The sequence below is a fragment of the Schistocerca piceifrons genome, chromosome 9 (assembly GCF_021461385.2).
Source record: "Schistocerca piceifrons isolate TAMUIC-IGC-003096 chromosome 9, iqSchPice1.1, whole genome shotgun sequence".
In the NCBI taxonomy this organism is placed as follows: domain Eukaryota; kingdom Metazoa; phylum Arthropoda; class Insecta; order Orthoptera; family Acrididae; genus Schistocerca; species Schistocerca piceifrons.
The window spans coordinates 151,398,634-151,418,058 of NC_060146.1; the positions used below are offsets into that span (position 1 = coordinate 151,398,634).

General features: G+C 40.0%; 1 protein-coding gene across 5 annotated transcripts in view; it reads left to right on the forward strand.

Moving 5' to 3' along the window:
* The window catches only part of LOC124716946 (repetitive proline-rich cell wall protein 2-like), a 129,427-nt gene that overhangs the window by 80,990 nt on the left and 29,012 nt on the right, over positions 1–19,425 (forward strand). For 2 of the 5 annotated variants that reach the window (XR_007005680.1, XR_007005683.1), the window contains exon 6: positions 16,486–19,239. The gene's annotated coding sequence lies outside the window, so the exon portion shown is untranslated. The remainder of the gene's footprint in view (positions 1–16,485; positions 19,240–19,425) is intronic. The other 3 variants (XR_007005681.1, XR_007005685.1, XR_007005684.1) reach the window with 2 other exon arrangements.

Sequence of the window (19,425 nt, forward strand, 5' to 3'; positions counted from 1 at the left end):
TGGCGATGATTTTCCATGTTGAAGATTCTCGTTTGAATTTTCATGGTTTCATTGGGGAGTTTGAATGATGCCACTCACTGTATTGATGGTTATTCTCTGGAGTGTAGTGCGCAATCCATGTTTCATCACTGGTTACAGTGTGACTCAAGAACTCATCACCTTCCGTGTAATAGCACTCCAAAATGGACAAAGAATGTGCCATTCACTTTGTTTTAGGTTCTTCTGTTAACATTTTTTCATCTTGCACAACTTTTTGGTAGTGAATTTTGTTGATAACAGTGTGATAAGCTACTGATCGTGAAACTTGTGGAAATATCTGATGCTGTTCGTCAGTATAAAAGGGTCTATTTTAGCGAATTGCCTCATCAACTTTTTGTGTCGAGCCTTCATTCATGGCTGTAGGCCATCCAGATTGTACTTCATCATGAACATTTGTCCTTTCTTCATTAAACAGCCTACACTATTGAAATGTGGGACTTAGGGAAAGCAGGAAAAGGTGTGGGCGGGGCCTAATTAGTTACTGTTGGTTGCACAGTAAACACACTTTATTTTAGGAAATAAGTTTTTTAAAACAATCATTTGAAAAAGATTGACTGTAACACAAGCTACACTGATGGCTGAAGGCCTTATAAAGAAAGAATTCAAAATTATTTGTCGGCTGAAGGCCAAAAGCAATACTTCAGAACAATTAACGACTGAAGGCCTGAATTTCACATGAGGAAGACAATTATACGTCAAAGATACCAAAATAATTTTTAAAACAATCATTAAAAAATGACTGTAACACAAACTACGCTGACGGCTGAAGGCTTTATTATGCAAGAATTCAAATTATTTGTCGGCTGAAGGCCACAAGCAATAGGAATAATTTAAACAAATATTATTTTTAAACAATTGACACAATCAGACCAAATAAAAAGGGGAGTGATCCACAGAGAGTGATCCAAGGATCGATCTGAGAAAAGTCCCTACAGCTGCATAAGCAGCGAGACAGGCAGCCAAGAGTTACGCTCAGCTAACAGGATGGCAACTCAAACTAGGGACAGTTTAAACGCCAATCAATTCTCTTACTAACTCAACCTAATGTGTGATAACCAGTACAATGATGGAATAATTCAAGCGAGGACGAAGTGACACACAGCACTGCGTCTTCAGAATCCACTGTTTAAAACATCGGAAGGCAGAAGGAGCCACTACACCCAAGGTAGACAAAACAAACCACAATCCACACTGCAATCAAGGAGGCTGTCGAACTACACTTCATGCTGGACAGCATCGGCAAGGTGAGGAAAAGTACACTGCCACAAAAGTACACTAACCTCCAGGGCAGGTAACTGGGGCGTTAGCGGCCACTAGGCAGGAAAATACCACTGGTTGCACTTCACTAAATAATAACACAAAATTCAAAACTAATAACAGGCGGTGGAAGACAGCTAATAGATTCCACCAACTCAACACGCTCTACTTGCTGCTGTTCATCTCACGGCGACCCTTGAGCAGCAACACACGAACAAATGGCGTGATCACAAAATAGTGGAGGTTTCACTACTGGATTAATGTTCACTCAACTCAATGCTGGGTCCGGTGGACAATGGGGTTGTGGCCCTCATAACTACAGCCCCTCGATCCTGCAATGCCAGCTTGCCACCAGCGGTCCCAGCATGTCCTCAAGCTGCCTAACCTCTCTGCTCCTCCGTCCCAACTGAACTACCAATGCACATGACCCGGAAAACACTTCATGTCCTTCCAAAGATAGCACTGGTAATAGATATCAATAAACACTGCTGCTGCCCCTCACGGACAGACAACACTAGCATACGGAGTGGTGCCAGTAAACAGAAGAAGAAAACAAGACGCCACGATCCCTATTACACGATGCCAACCTACCAACGGTACCAACGCGAGCCGCACACAGATCAACCCCCTCCCCTGAAACACCAGTCCGGGGGTAACCCAGCAAGTGCAAGTGGCCTAACCAAACTTGATTTGATTAAGATGGACCCGGTATTGCTTACCGGTGTGATTGTCTTTAACCAGAAGATTAACTGGGCCTAAGATACGCATAATAGTACAGGGACCCAGGAAACGGGGTGAACTTACCAAGGTTTCTAATACGCACCTCCCTCCCGGGAAAATCACAGACACACACCTGGTGTCCTGGTTTACTCCTAAAGACTCATTGATTACCTCCTTGGCACGTCCCACTCTTTTACACAAAATACTCTTCCTGACAATGAGTTCATCCAAATGCTCACCCACTGAAAGCCGTTTCTTAACCGGCCCCCAAGTGGGGTCCTGATCCTGGTGGTTGGCAATGTCACTAAACAAATGAGGAATATTGCCTAACATGATGCAACTAAGATTGCATGCTGCAGCTTCTTGGGTGTCCTCATTAGATGGTTGTTCAGTAAATACACGGTTAAGGACATCTGCGAACGCATTCTCGGTGCCTCTAATTATTCTTCACCTCGAATTGAAATGCTGAAATGCGTACTGCCCACCTGGCGATACAGCCAGTTTTATGTGGCCTTGCTAGCACACAGCTCAATGCTTGATTGTCAGTTTCTAGCTGAAATAGCGATACTTCTCCATCGTGAACAAGACAGCCAATGCCTCACATTCGTAAACAGAATATTTAAGTTTGGTACTGGTCAACCGGCGAGTCGCGTACGCTAATGGCTGCCTTTGACCCTCAGACTCCTGTAGAGGATGGCCGAAATACCCGCCCTAGACGCATCAGTTTGTACAATAAATTTTTTATTAAAATCGGGCACCCTAGAATGGGAGGGTTGGCTATAGCTGTCTTAATGTGCTCAAATGTGGCCTCTTGGGCAGGCCCCCATTCAAAACACACACCCCTTTTTGATGCAGTTCATTTAAAGGAGCTGCCAACTGAGCAAAATTAGGGACAAAATGTCTAAAATAATTTGCCACACCTACGTACCTAACAATCCCATGTTTATCAGCAGGCAGCGGAAGAGCTCTCAAATCCTTAGTCAGCTCCTGGTCAGTGGGAACGTTCTTGCCTCATACTAAGGATATCTGCTGCCTGGCTAATGTCAACTTACTGGGTTTAACAGTCAAACCGGCCCCTTGCAGATTAGCAATGACTTGCTGGATATGTTCCAAATGCTCCTGAAATGAACAGCTATGGATCACCCAGTTGTCCAAGTAATTATAAACACAGACTAATTTCAAGTCTCCAAGAATATTATCCAGCAAACGAGTGAGAATGGCTGCGCCAGTAGCCAAACCAAAGGGAACCATGTTAAACTCAGATTCCAATCAGTACAAAATGCTGTAGCGTATTTACATTCTTCGGCTAAGGAAATCTGATAAAATAGGCTCGATTCAGATCGAGCACAGTGAACCAATTAGTGCTGGCAAACCAAGTAAAAGAGTTATGAAGATCAGGTAAAGGAACAGAGTCGAAGACAACTATGGTGTTCAGGCGCCAGTAGTCAACAACAGGCCGAAAATCTTGCCCCAGATCCTTAGGAGCAGGGAATATGGGGGAAGCATAAGCATATGTAGAAGGCATAATAACACCTTGCTCGAGCATCTTAGAGATCTTTCCTCTTAGTATCTTTGTCTTAGGCAGTGAGTGACGATATGGGCTCTGCATGACGGGAATATGGTCAGACAGATGAATATGGTATTCAGGAAAATTAGTAACCCCCAGTCGATCGCAGAGAAGCTCGGGGAACCTCTGTAACAAATCTCCAAGTTCAAAGGCCTGCTGTGAGACAGATGAGAAGATCAGACTCATTAACCTTTCCATCAACAGCCAGCATGCCGGCATTTCGATGCACCTTATGCTGGGCACATTCACAGAACCCAAACTTCTGAGCAGAAGCGAACTTAAAGAAGAAGGTGTTTCCAGAATAATCCAAGACAATACCAGTTTTACTGATAAAATCACATTCCAAAATCAAATCAGCCGGCAGCTTCTTAACCAAGGCCAAAGGGCCAGGAGAAATCCCCAAACGAGATACTCCCTCAGACCCAACCATGCAGAGGCAACACCTGGCCATTGGCAACCCGACATCTCTGCACCGAAGAAGGGACCGACTTAAGTCTCGTAAGATGACCAAATTCAAGAAACCATTCCAAGCTCAACAACGAAAAGGAGCTACCAGAATCCAAAAGGGCACAAATAGGTTCACCACCTACTGGAGAACAAATATAAAGCAGGGGAGGTGATGATCGAGCAACGACATGGGCACCCCAAGGTTTAAAGGCTCGATCCTGAGGTCACTGCCCAGCCCAGTGTCATTTATTATCTGGGTGCATGTGCTTGAACGCAAGAACGAACTAAATGACCTGTCTGACCGCACCTGAAGCAACGCCGTGGTTCCCTTTTAGCAAACTCAGCTGATGTAAATAACCTGGAGTTGTCCTTGATAATGCCCATTGGGTGAATCTTAACTTCATGGTATGGATTGTCCGCGAGCGGTAACGCAGATATCGCTACAGCTGCAGCACAAAGTTCTTCCCAGTTGGAGGGACGACCACAAAAAACAAAGTGCGACTTATCTGCTGCTTGCATTCCCCCCAGAACAATAGAAACTAACTTGTGTTCTGGCAAGTCGACTAACAAGGCCAAGAAGGCCGTCTTGACTCTGTCCACATATTGCTGTAACTCCTCTTTATCTTACTGTAACTGCCAAATATAGCGACACTTGAGCTGTTTGCGAAATCTCATGGCCAATCTTTCGTTAATTACAAGCTCCCTCAACCACCACAAGGAAAACCCCTCTGTCATGCTCTGGAATGAGGGTCCTCAATTCCCCTCTAGCTAACTGATACAATAGCAACAAAACTACTTGATGCAAAACACTAAAGGCATCAGGGTGTTGCTCAAGGCGAACGAACAACCATAATAACCTTTCAATTTGCTCGAGTTGGTCTATCACTACTTCTGTGATGTCCCAAAAGAGATGCACCAGAGGATTAGGCAATTTAGCAAACACTGCATCTAATCTCTCGGTAGACATAAGTGCATCATTCCCAGGCTGGCTCACGCACCCCCCTAAAGACAGCAAGTCCTGCTCCCCAGTTCTCTTCCCATCAAGCTCTAAACATGTAATCTTAAACTGCAATTCATTAATCAAGGACCCCAATTGAGCAGTTGATTCCTTATAACGATCCTCTAACTTTAATGTCCTTAAATCCACTATCTGGTTGGATAAATGTACTAACTGTGCCCACCCTCTCTCTGACTGAGTGCCACTAGGTTGAGTGTCTTCCAACAAGCTAATGGTGTCCTCAAGGCCCCTAACAGCCTTACACAAAAACTCAATGGCTGTTTCTGTCTCACCCACAACATCTGGCGTGACGTCAACCAGCTGAAGAATGGTAGCACGCAAACGGGCGGCTAAGTCTGAGACACTACCGTCAATAGGTTGGCAACTTATCGCCAGCTCATAAATGAGGTGGTCCTTCCTCAACAGGCCGATACCGGGGCACTGCCTGAGCACCATTAGAATTGCTCACCTGAAACAACCAAATAGCAAAGACAAAAATCGTGTAAAACTGATACAGTTAAAATTTGAACCAACGGTAACTATAATGGCATTATTACAATAGTAACCATGCTCTGCTGCCACTGAAATGTGGGACTTAGGGAAGGCAGGTTATGGTATGGACGGGGCCTAATCAGTTACTGTTGGTTGCAAAGTAAACACACACACTTTATTTAAGGAAATAATTTCTTAAAAACAGTCATTTTAAAAAAAGTGACTGAAACACAAGCTACACTGACGGCTGAAGGCTTTATTAAGAAAGAATTCAAATTATTTGTCGGCTGAAGGCCACAAGCAATAGGAATAATTTAAACAAATATTATTTTTAAACAATTGACACAATCAGACCAAATAAAAAAGGGAGTGGTCCACAGACAGTGCTCCAGGGATCGACCTGAGACAAGTCTCTACAGCTGCGTAAGCGGTGAGACAGGCAGCCAAGAGTTACGCTCACCTAACAGGATGGCAACTCAATATAGGAACAGTTTAAACGCCGATCAATCCTCTTACCAACTCCACCTAACGTGTGATAACCAGTACAACAATGGAATAATTCAAGCGAGGGCGAAGTAACGCACAGCACTGCGTCTTCAGAATCCAGTGTTTATGATATCGAAAGGCAGAAGGAACTGCTATAACCAAGGTAGACAAAAGAAACCACAATCCACACTGCAATCAAGGAGGCTGTCGAACTACATGTCATGCTGGACAGCATTGGCAAGACGAGGAAAAGTACACTGCCACAAAAATTACGCTAATCTCCAGGGCAGGTAAGTGGGGCGTTAGCGCCCACTAGGCAGTAAAATACCACTGGTTGCACTTCACCAAATAATAACATAAAATTCAAAACTAATAACAGGCAGTGGAAGGCGGCTAATAGATTCTGCCAACTCGATACACTCCACTTGCTACTGTTCATCTCACGGCGACTTTTGAGCAGCAGCACACGAACAAATGGCATGATCACAAAATAGTGGAGTTTTCACTACTGGATTAATGTTCACTCAACTCAACGTGCTGGGTTGGAATGTGAAAATTTTGTGCAGGTTGGTAAGTCACCCGTAGACTGAAACACTAGAGCCTTCGGGATACCAATTAGAGCTGTACTCCGAGGAAGCCACACGGACCTCTGCTACGCAGAGCTAAGTGACATTTCTAGGTGCAGCCATAAGACTAGCCACTACCTATTTGAAAAACATCGCATGATATCACATATCAACAGTTCCAAAAACATTGACCAGCTCTATTTAAATCTGCGTGGGAAATATGAGAACTGCATTCTGATAATTTAAATTCTGTATTACGTTATTCAGAAATTTATTTTAATATATATTTTAGGGTGGCTCTGCCTCAGAACCTTAAATTATGAGTGACACCTGCTATGGAGATGTTTGTAAGTATCCTTGACAACAGGCTCTGATACATACACCAGCTCTCAATAAATCAATGTTGCTGTGTGAAGGGATATGGCATGATAGACGCAATATTAGCTGTGCGCCAGCTGATAGAGAAATTTTGTGCAAAAAAGGAGGTCATTACATCTTGCTTTTCTCAATATTGAGAAGGCATTCGATTGAGTACAATTTCAGGTGATTCGGTATACTCTTCGTGATCATAAGCTTGATAAAATTGCTGTATAATAGCACCAGGCAGGTGTGGTGGTTTGCAGGACTGAGTGACAACTTCTCTGTCTCTGTTGCTTTTTGTTATCGTAATGGATATCGTCATGTGAAGCCTACAGAATTGTGTACCACGCATAGAGCTATGTGCTGACAATTTGATGCTTGCAGTTGATACCAGGAAAGATCTCAAAACTAGAGTCCAAATGGGGCAGGATCATCTGTAAAGATTGGACCTCTATTTGAACAGCAACAAGACTGAGTACCTTGGAATGACTCCATCTCTGGGAACTGTAAAAATTAATTGAGCTCCTCTCACTGAGGTAGATGTTTTGATGCCAATATTCTCGACAACAGTGTTAAGACGATGTGGAGGAGGACTGGTGAGCAAGAACCGTAGTGACCTGGAAGTGATTCGGAGACATCACTGGTGGTGTTTATGATAAGATATGTACCCACCTAAAATCAATGATATACCACTCGATGGTGAGGCCAGTTGTATTATGTGGTATCAAGTGTTTGCCCACACTTAAAAGTGCTGAGCACTTATTACACGTTGTGGAAATGCGGATGCCGAAAAGGTCATTAGGCATTTCTGTGCCCAACTGTATAAACAATATGGTGATTTGACATCTAGCTGGAGTGGCCCCAATCAGTGTGAAGATGCAGGAATGAAGATTGAGTTTGTATGGGCACACTGCACATGAACCACCCAGCTCAGTCATCATCTCAGCCCATCGGCTCACTGTTGAAGGCCAGAGACAGCATGGAATCCTAAATTATGGTGGCTGGCACTGTAAATTTGGATATTAGATTAAGATGCCTAAATCCACAGAAAGCATTAGATCAGAACAAATGGCATGCTTCATCTCAAAAAGCCTATCCTGCCCCAACAGGGAGGTGTTGGGAAGAAGAGGAAGAAGAAGAATGTTTTCTGAAGTTTCAGTGAATGTGTGTGCATTGGACTTCATTGGTACACTCATGTTCAGAAAAAACAGAATGACTAGAGATAGGATGTTAATATTCACAGGACTTGTACATTAGTATGTTCTGCAGAAACGATAGCATTTGAACCATGCCGGCCCATGGGTTCCAGGTCAACATCGATATCATGGCACAACACCACATACTAGTAAAATGTGCCTGTGGCTCCCATTGTTGCCATAAAGCGAAGCTGATGATTGGATCGATGTGACTCGAACAGACGTCCAGGATGTCTCGCAAAAGTATGCACAAACGTATCGTCAATTCAGTGAGATTGAAAGAGGGTGCATTATCGGCATGAGATAATGTGATGCTGCTTGTGTGGGACGAAACATTTTGGCAGTGCAATGGGTGTGCTCAGAATGGTTCACGGAAGGCCATAGAACACGATGAGATGGGTCAGGTCCCACCACCCAGACCACCACCAGTCAAGATCGACGCTTCAACCAAATGGCATTGTAGGACAGATCCGTGTCTTCCTTGGCTCTGGCACAACAGTGGATCAGTGTAACACATTGTACACTATCGGTATGACAGTCCGCCGCTGTCTGTTGCAGCATGGGTTACGTGCACGTCATCCAATTCTTTGCCCACCTTTGATGAATGTGCAGAAACATTCTAGGTGGCAGTGGTGAATGGAATGGCGTCCCTGCGGTCAGGAATTGTATCAGATAGTATTTTTGGACAAATACACATTCAGTTTGTTTGAAAATGATGGCTGCAATTTGGTTCACCACAGATGGGGAGTGGCATCACAGAGACTGCATTCGCAAAGGACATGCGGCGCCAACTCGAGGCCTTATGAGGTGGGGTGCTGTTGGGCACAACTGGATATCACAGTTGGTGCGTGTCCATGGCATTGTGACCAGTGTAACCCCTTGCGACCTGCAACCGTACCCTTCCTGCATGACGCCCCAGACACAATTTTTCAGTAAGACAATGTATGACCACATGTTGCTGCACGAACACGTGCTTGCTTGATGTCACAGGACTTGAGCCTTTTGCCCTGGCCCACCAGACTTGTCGGCAATTGAAAATTTGAGGGATATGGCAAAACGACAGGTGCAACGCTGTGACCCAGTGCCCACCACACTTGTAGCCAGGGAATGCAGTGTGGATGGCTACACCATAGGATGCCATTTGCGCCTTATGTGCATTGATGCCATCATGTGTGGAACAAGTGATGAGGGCCCACGGCAGATGCTGTGCCTTCTAGGCAACAGGCAACTGAACCAAGTAGACTAGAATGCTAATCATTTCTGCAGAACATACTAACGTGCATGTCCTGTGAATATAAATGTCCTATCTCTAGTCATTCAAGATGTTCCGTTTTTTTCTGAACATGAGTGTACAAGCTGCAGGACATCAAAAACATAAGGAATTTGTCTCTAAAACAAATTGTCTTGAATGTGTTATAGTTTCTTTTGCTCTTTTTACTTTTTAGAATAGCAGGTTCATTCATGTTATTTGGTATGAAAGAACAACTATGTCCGAGAACATCTAATCCCTTGAAGTAAAAAAAAATATTTTCTAATTTTTATGAGTCGAAACAGTTGCCATTAATTCTACGGTAAATTGCTTATAACATATTCCCTGCATCATGGTAAAAATTCAACTCTCTCATTTTCCTTCATTTCAATTTTCATACATTTTTCATTTTGTGAAATGAATAATTTTATTGGGAATATAAGACCACTCAGTGCTAAAATATTTTTCCTCAAATTTAATCATAGTTTATAAATTTATATTACAAACAATTGCTTACTTCACCATTTTCTGCAATACGGTGAGTGATTTTGTGTTTTTTTGTCCGACAGATAAGGACTAACATTTTCTTACATCACATTACAAAGCTTGTTAACAGTGAATAATTATTTTTTTTCCCGTTTCCTTTTTACAATACAGAACATGGGATAAATGAAACAACTAAATGTTTGCTGCCTGACTGTCTATAGTACAATATTAAATTTATTCCACTATCCATTTTGGCCAGCAGGCATGTTTTAATGGTTTTCCAATACCACTGCGGAACCATTGGCTGCAGGTTAAAATCAGTAGTCACATGAACTGAATATCATAACACAGACAGTTTCCTGGTGAAAATCTTGTTATTTAATAAACACAATATTACTCTTGTGTCAGTCGAAGTAGAAACACTGGGTATCTCAAGAAGTGGCCCCAATTTTTTGTGGATGCTGGATTTTGGCCTGGCAAGGGTCCAACTCAAATGAATGTGATGCTGTGCCTTGTCACAATTCTTATCAACTCCATGTAAAACAAAGGAAAATATGTTGAAACATAAATGTAACAAATATTTTAAAATATTGAAAATTTTGATATTTACCCGTCATCACTCAGGTGGAATAGACAGCAGTGTTACTGGCAGTAATTTGTGACACTGGAGATTGAGTTTGGTTGTGTCTCAAACAAAGAGGAAGACAGGATATAATTTTGTGCTGCTGACACATATATCATGAAATTACTCGTGTTGTCCAAGTTTGATTCCATTAGAACAGTTGTGTGCAGCAACTGTGGTACATTTCAAACGAGGAAAGGGAATCCAACAATCGGTCACAAATCCAATGTGTATTTTATTGCAGATCTAGGTTTCAGCTATCGAATAGGTACTGTCAGTGCTAAAAAAAAAAAAAAAAAAAAATAGAAGAAAACATACAGGAATCAGTGATCGAAAAATGTAAAATGAAACCTCATTGTAAAGTACTGTGACAACATATTTGGTAACATACCATTTAAACCAAGATCTGTAGACACAACAAGCATGTGACAACATACGGCATCATATGGTTTTAACGTGTACATAGCCAGATACTAAATGAAACTGTTGTTTACAGAGCAGTACAAGCAGCCACAGCTTATGTCATTCAGGGGGAGCAGTGGCCTATATACCACTAATATCGACACAGAATTACCAATTCAATTTGTATATAAAATCGATATTAAAATTTAAAAACTGAAAACCAAGTAACCTATATTACAATTAAAATTTTTTGGTATTTTTTATATAAACCAAACTACATGTTAAAATGTTACAGATAACATTGAATTAGAGGAAAAATATTAATTCACTGAATAAATGCGGAAAATGATTGAAAATACTGTAAAACTTTTTTCATGAATGTTATACCTTGATTAAAGCTTAGAGTAACCAGTACACTCCCTGATTATCATTACAGTGCCATCTATTAAAATAATGTACCTACATTAATTAATGTAATAATGTCATTTGAACTGCAGTGCCTTAATTTTAGAAAAGAAAATATTTCAGGGTTGCCACAAGTTCTGAAAATTGGGGACTTTCAAACTTGTCAGAGAAATTTGAAGGAGAAAGGGGGGGGGGGGGGGGGGCGATGAGACATTTTATATATTCTAGTACATTTTTGCACTTTGAAAGTAGTTCATAATTATATAGTATGGACTATAAGAAGAAGAAAATTGTACCAGTCGCTGGGGGTTTGTACACTACGTACTCGTATATTTTTCGAAAGAAAAATCACACAATACCTGTAAAATGAGATGATTGTGTGGCATTGATGGTCAGGAGGCCCCTTCCGGGGAAGTTCAGCTGTCAGGTTTCAAGCCTTCGTTCAGGTGATGCCATATTAGGCAACTTGCATGTCAGTGATCATGAAATGATGATGGCAGCACAACACCCAGTCCACGAGCAGAGAAAATCTCCAACCTGGCTGGGAATCGAACTCGGGCCGGCTGCGTGGTAGGCAAGCACGTTACCACTCAGCTAAGCAGGCAGACACACAATTCCTCTAATAATAGACATAACACAGTGGGTAATAACTGACAATAATGAATGTAGCAGAATCAATATTTTATTGGTTGTCACCTGTAGTGTTGGTTTACACAACTCTTCCCCACCTCATACAGTTCTTTCAGGAGACCTACTTTTTTCTGAGGTTATTTCTGATATCAGTGAAGATATTTTAAATCCGACTTGTGACTCCAAGGAAATGCATATTTTTGTCATCAAATGTGTTTCGTTATATTAAAATAAAATAACATCAGTGGTGTTAATGAAACACACATACTATTTGGCTTGCTTTCTCCATCTAAAAACAGTGCATTACAAAAGATGTTGATGTTAGTTGTTAAGATGTTTGCTCACATTTAAAAATACAGAACTCCTTACATTTTTTTGTCAACCTACATCTTTACTCAACCTTGAGCTCTCAAAATTTTCAGGAAAAAATGTTAAAACTTGTCTGGAAATCAGTAAATTTTGCTTGTGGAAACTTGTGTCAATCCTGGATTTACACATAGTGCCTAGTGAACTAGTAAGAGGTTAACTCAAAATGTATTGGATGAAATTGGCATTAAAAACATAACACACAAAATAACAGGAAAAAATTATAAAATAGACAACACCCTCAAGTAGTAATAAATTTTGTTCTTACTTGGTGAATTCCTAGGCGTTGTAGAAAAAGGAGAATTGTTAGGCATGCTACACCCACCCTGAGACTGTAGCAGAGGCATTACCTGTACAAGTATGCCATCAGTAGCTGCCCCTCAATCGAATCTGGCAGAAAAGTTGGTGGTTGAAAGTAAGCTATTGTCAATAATTTAGACTGCACCAGATTTTCAGTTCAAACATTTTATTTGTACTGAGATGTTGAATGAACTGCTGTTTATGTCCAGATTGAGTTTCGTGTATTATAATTAACAGTACAGGTAACTGGATAGCAACATACTGCATTCAACTGATGTCCAATAGTACGATGTTATAGTGCAGCAACCTATTACCAATGGAACTGTTCGCAAAAGTTCACATGCAGTAAACGTACACAGTGAACACAGTCATTGAATAAAGTTCTAAAATCACTGTCCTTGAAGTCTAACTATCATATCAATATGAAAATGATGTTCACAGCAAGTAACTCTGGGAAGTAATACTGTTGATATTCTTATCCTATTGTATGAATTAGCGTTATCTATTATTAGAAGATTAACACAGTTCACAAAAATAATTACAAGTTCATAGTTGAGCATTAAAAACAGTCATTGAATTGTGGAACGAACTCTCGGAAACGAAATTTAGATAAATCCCAATGCATTTTCCAACTTGTGATTTGCAGATGAAACTTCAAATGTGGTACATTTCACCTTATCGGAGGGCCATAGGTCCTACTCCTTTCAAACTCATCACAGATTGATCTAAAATGGCTTCCTACAAGCTTCTAATGTAGATTTACAGTAATTAGACCTGCCCTTATCTATTGTTGTTTACTGGATTCTCATACATTACAATTAAAGATTTACATTTCCGTGTAACTGAAGAGTGGAAGAAGATTCATTTGAATGTGAACTTCCAGATGTAATGATAATTTCTGTTAAATTACACTGACTACTTTACCTATATATGCAATTTTATTTCACTAACAATGTTTTTGGTAAGGAATCTAATCACTCTGAAACTAAATGAGTACAAGAGTTGCTAACATGTTTTCACCATTGGTTGTGAGACTACTTTGCTTATTTATATATCTTTTTCATCTACTTTACCAGGAAGTCAGTAATCAGGTGTATGTTTAAAAGTGAAAAGTGATAAAGAAATTTGAATTTACTGATGTTTCATAATTAGCATGTTTATTAGGTAAACTAATTACACTTATGGATTCTAAATAACAAAAACTAACAGATACTAAAGTTAAGTTGGCTGAGCCCTGAGTTAATATTCAAGATTGTTGGTACTGTGCACATGTCATATAAATTATAATATTGAAGATATTTGCAAAACAATAGGGGGGAGGGCGGGGGAGAAACATACCTGGTGGAAAGGATCCACCTGCTATGTTACAGGTCATAATGCCTTCTGCCTACAAGTAGGTGGCCATCAAAAAGCTCCCAAAAATCGTTGCTTCTCTTCACCACCTGCTTGTTGAGATGACTTCCCATGGCAAAAAAATCTCAGTGTGTTCCAGGAGGTGTATAAATCTGCACATTTCAGCTTTGTTACAGCAAGGACGGAACACCATGTGGGCAGCGAAGCTAAATTTTTCAACTATATCTCACCTATCCAAGGCCATGTATTCATCAAGCCTAATTTCAAGTCGTCTTCCTTTCTGACCCCCATAACAGGAATAAGTGTCTGTACATTTAATTTTATTCACGCCTGATTTGCGATAAAAACTTCTTCTGTCAATACTGTTAGTTAAAAAATGCCCAGGGTTATTTATAGTTGAGAATGAAACCATATTTTAGATTTCCTAAAAATTGATGCTACTCTTGAACTAATTTTTCTGTGATATGGCGAACAAATTTATTTATCCAGAATGAGATTTTCACTGTGCAGCAGAGTGTGTGCTGATATAAAACTTCCTGGCAGATTAAAACTGTGTGCCGGACCGTGACTCGAACTCGGGACCTTTGCTTTCGCGGGCAAGTGCTCTACCAACTGAGCTATCCAAGCACGACTCACGCCACGTCCTCACAACTTTACTTCTGCCAGTACCTTGCCTCCTAACTTCCAAACTGGAAGTGTTTGTCTAGGTGGAAATAGTTCTCTTTATATAAATTTAGCTTTTCACTTAGTTTTTTCTGTGCTACGGAGGTTATGTCCCTACCAATTCTTATAGTCTTATGTTCATCAAAAGTTAGTTATATGTTCAGATTTTTCCTCTATAATCGCTGAGTTTTTTTTTGACAGCTTTCATAATGATGGTCTCTTCATCATTGTTATCGAACCTGTCGACTATCGCCTTTTCATTACAATTATTAATTAGAGGGTCTAATACATTCACTATTAACAATGCTACTACAGTCCTACTTTGTTCAATCTTTTAAGACTTTTGAGTGTCAATTGCATACTTCACATTCACAATAGTAGCTTTTATGACTGTACCATTAATTTTAGTACTCTAATTATATTTCAAAACTTTGCTTAAAATCATTTTTCCCTGTTCACTGAAGCTAATGTTTGTCAGATTTACACTTTCTGATAAAAACTAAATTTCTGTTCACTACCTGTATTAAAACCCACAGAGTGCCCCATCAACTTTCAAATTTTACGATCATGTTTTAGTGTTGTTTCACTAGCTACTTTGTTAAGATTGTCCCTTAAAAAAAAAAAAAAGATGAAGATTAAAAATGAAACATTAAAAAAGTTAAAAGCTCTGCTAACATTAAAGAAGCTAAAAGCTCTGCTATCTCAAAATGTTATCTATACAACTCATAACAATTTTCTTTCTCTTTTGATGAACAAGTCCCTTATTTCACTTCTCATAATCACAACCTCACATTTTCGTGTACACTTTAGCACTTTTTCAGTCCTTAACCTGCTGTGAAACCTGGCTTGTATGTACCTGGGTGTGACTTTCTTTGCAATGCATAGTTTATTGAATATGATGTTCTGGATGATATTAGCAAACCTGATCCTAAGACTCTTATATTTGTAATATGTTTCACATGCTCAATATGACAGAATTTTTGCCAACTTTGATTCCATTGGAACGGTTGTGTGCAATGCCTGTGGTACTTGTACATTTCAAAAGCCTTAATTAGAATCTGGCTGTGTACATGTTAAAGTCATGTAGCAATGCGTTGTCACAAGCTTGTTGAGTATGGTGTGACTCCATTTCAATCATTTGGTACCTAATACGTTGTCACTACTATTGTGCAATGTGGTTTTAGTTTAAATTTTTCAATTACTGATTCATGTATATTTTCATGAATTTTTTAGCACAGCGTGGTTTTTGTGTGTGTGTGTGTATGTGTGTGTGTGTGTGTGTGTGTGTGTGTGTGTGCGCACGCGCGCTCAAAACTACCGACAGAGCTATCCAAGCCTGAGTCACAACCTGACCTTATAGCTTTACTTCCACCACTACTGCTTCTCGCACCTTCCATACTTCACAGAAGTTACACTCCATACCTTGCAAGATGAGCACTGCCGGAAGAAAGAATGTTGTGGAGAAATGGCTCAGCCACATTCTAGGGGATTGTTTAAAAAAAAATTCCTCTGCAGCAGAGTGTGCACCGTCGAAACTTGCTGGTGGATACCTCAAATGGTAGAGGACTTTCCTGTGAAAAGTAAAGGCCACAGATGCAAGTTCTGGTCCAGTAGTCAGTTTTAATCTGCGAGGAAGTTTCAAATCGGCACACACTCCGCTCTGCAGAGTGAAATTTCATTCTGGCTGACAGCAGTTCTTTCTGTGCACTGTGAACTCTCTGCCACACAGTGCAAGATAGCTTTCTGAGTATAAATGTAGATGTACATAGTATTTTCAGAAATAATAATAGATTGAGTTTTAATATTAGCTGTGTATTTTTCATCTATTACTGTACCATTCACATACATTGTCTGTGTGAACTGATTATTGCTTGTATTTCAGTCCAGTTAAGAAATGGAAACAACAATAAGCAGGTGGATTGAACTCATCTAGGGGTGAGAAGTCATGTACCCACATGATGTGTACCACAAATCCAGTTTCAGCTCACCGCAGGTCTGGGAAGGAAGTTTTAGAGTACTGCAGAGGTAAATTCGAGAGTATGGGGAAGTTAACACAGAAGTGAACTCTGGCAAAGTGTCTGTCACTGACTCATTCCTTTACCATTTGCAGAACAAATTCGTCTCCTTTTTAAGGTTTTGCAAATCACCACTATGTAGTGCTGTTGAGATGTGACATGACTATGGTTTAAAACTTCTCGTTTTTAATGTTGAAACAATGGAAACTTTGAATTTGCCTGATTACTTTGTTTACAGTGAGTGTTTAACAAAATTGTGTAGACAAAAAGTGTAAAAGTTTTTGCTGAATTTTCTTTAAAGACTTGCATAAAAGCCTAACTCTACAGTGATACCTCAAATTGCTTTGTTCAACTTTTTGTAATCGATTGCTTTCAGAAAAAATATCTGTTCCCTGTGGGTGTTGCGCAGTACGATCGAAGCTTAAAAATGAGACTCGCGTCAGTTAGCGAAATAAATTGCTAAAAAATTTTGACTTGGGAAAGGAAAAATTCATAAGCAACCATGTAGCAGGAGGCTCATCTCACTTATACAAGGGCCGTCTGAAAAGCTCTGAGCCTGATAGTGAATATGACAGTTTATGCTATCAAAGAGTATATTTCATCCAGCATTGTTAGTTTGCTGCTATCCCCTCTCTGTAGTGTTCTTCCAGAGTGCTGCAAAGTATCCATGTAAAGCCACAGTGGCTTCTCCATTGGATAGAAAGACCTGACCAGTGAGGAATGTCTTCAGTTTTGAGAACAGATGGAAGTTTGAGGTAGCCAAATCTGGGGAATATGGTGGATGTTCCAGCACTTGATAGAACAAATCCTGCAATTTCCCCATTGGCAAGACCCTTTCATGGGCAGGTGCGTTGTCCTGATGGAAGATGATTTTTTTTTCTTCTTTAGGCTGTTTGTTTTCACAACTGCTTGCATCCAATATTGTGAGAAGTTGAGTGCAGTATTCTCCAGTTATGGTTTTACATTTTTCAAGACAGACAATCAATAAAATTCCTTTTGCATTCCAGAACACCAACACTATGACCTTTCCCTCCGATGGCTGTGTCCTTGCCATCTTTGTAGCTTGCATTCACTGTATAGTCTGCTGTTTGGATGTGGGTGTGTAGTGGTAAAGCCATTTTTCATCCACTGTCTTGACTGTTAACACAAAAAGTCACTTCTGTTTTTCTTAAAATGCACCATGCACTTTTCAGAAAGTGTAATGTGAATGCAATTTTGATCCTCAGTGAGCAAATGTGGCACCCATCTTGCACAAAGGTTTCTCATATTCAGTTCCTAGTGGAAGATGTGACCATCACATTCCTTTGATATCCCTAGAGCATTAGCAATTTCAATCGCCTTTATACGCCGGTCTTCCAAAATCATACCATGGACTTTGTCATTGATTTCTGGTGCATTTGCAGTTTTTGGACGTCTTCCTTGTGAATTATCTTGGACACTTTCAAGGCCGTGTTTAAACTCTGCAGCCCATTTCTTCACAGTGGAAATTGAAGGTACAGAGCCGTTATGCATATTTACAAGCCACAAATGAATTTTGGTCAGTGTTACTCCTTCTTTTATGAATAAGTTAATCACTGTACAATTTTCAATTTTTTCCATTTTCAACACCACACACACCACAACTACTTCAAACGACCGCCTACAGTCAACTTGCAATGTTACATGGCGTCTGTAACATGTGTACCAACATAAGGGGGAAAATATCACGCAAGTAGTGCTGTGATCTCTGGGTGAGGCTGAGAACTTTTTAGTCAGCCGTCATATTTGTATGAGCTGGAAAGTATGCAGCAGTCAAGTTTGTCCTAATAAAAGTAACAAAAGTAGTTTCTTGGTGAAGCACTTCCGAGAGAGAGACGACTCATTTCTCTAGTCATACTGGGCTACGTTGACATTTCTTTAGAGGACAAAAGTTAACACTGAATGGTATACAACAATATTGTTTGTCGTCAGTTAAAATAGGGAAAACCACCTAAAATGTTGCATCATTCTTTATCACGGAAATGCCATCTGACTCAAAATGTCAAATAGTTGATTATTTGACAGAGAAAAACATCAGATTTACATCTCTTTAGTTGTATTATGACCTAAAAAGTTATTTTTGTTTGTTTTATGTAAGTAAAAAATTACGTGGACAGTGATTTCCATCTACTCAGAAAGCTATTGAATCCTCCCAAACCACATTATCAAAGATATCAACATCAGAGAGGAAAAAAGTTTCCATAATTGGATCGAACAAATGCAAAGCTGCATAAATTTTATAGACACGTATTTTGAGCAACAATAGAATGATTTGTACAAAAAAATGTTCTTTTTCAACTGTTTTTTATAAATACATAAAAGGCAGCCATTGTAGTAAGTGTTGTCAAATATATGCCTCTGATTTGTTTCATATGTGTGTGTCTGTCTGCCACTGCTTGCTAAAAGATTCTTTGTAAATTTTGCGGAACAGTTTTGTACTGTTCTGTTTGCAACTACACTCATGTTTATACTCTGAACTTCTCTTACAGTTTAGTGTGGAAAATAACCACATAATGTTCTTTGTGAACATGTGTGCTGTGGAACTGAAAACACTCAGCAAGCAAGATCTTAAAGTGCCGTACATCTCCAACAGTTTTGTAGAGGTTAGTTTCTGCTGAGTAATTTTGTCACCTATTTGTAAATTTAATGACTGGCCTTAAAACAGGCAAAGTTACTTTTTAGCTATACTTATTGTGTGGTTTTGCTTATATAACCAACTTTGGACCAAAATTTCCATGGTGAGGTAAGAGGGTTGGCAACATTACTGAAGTAATACCTTGTACTAGGGC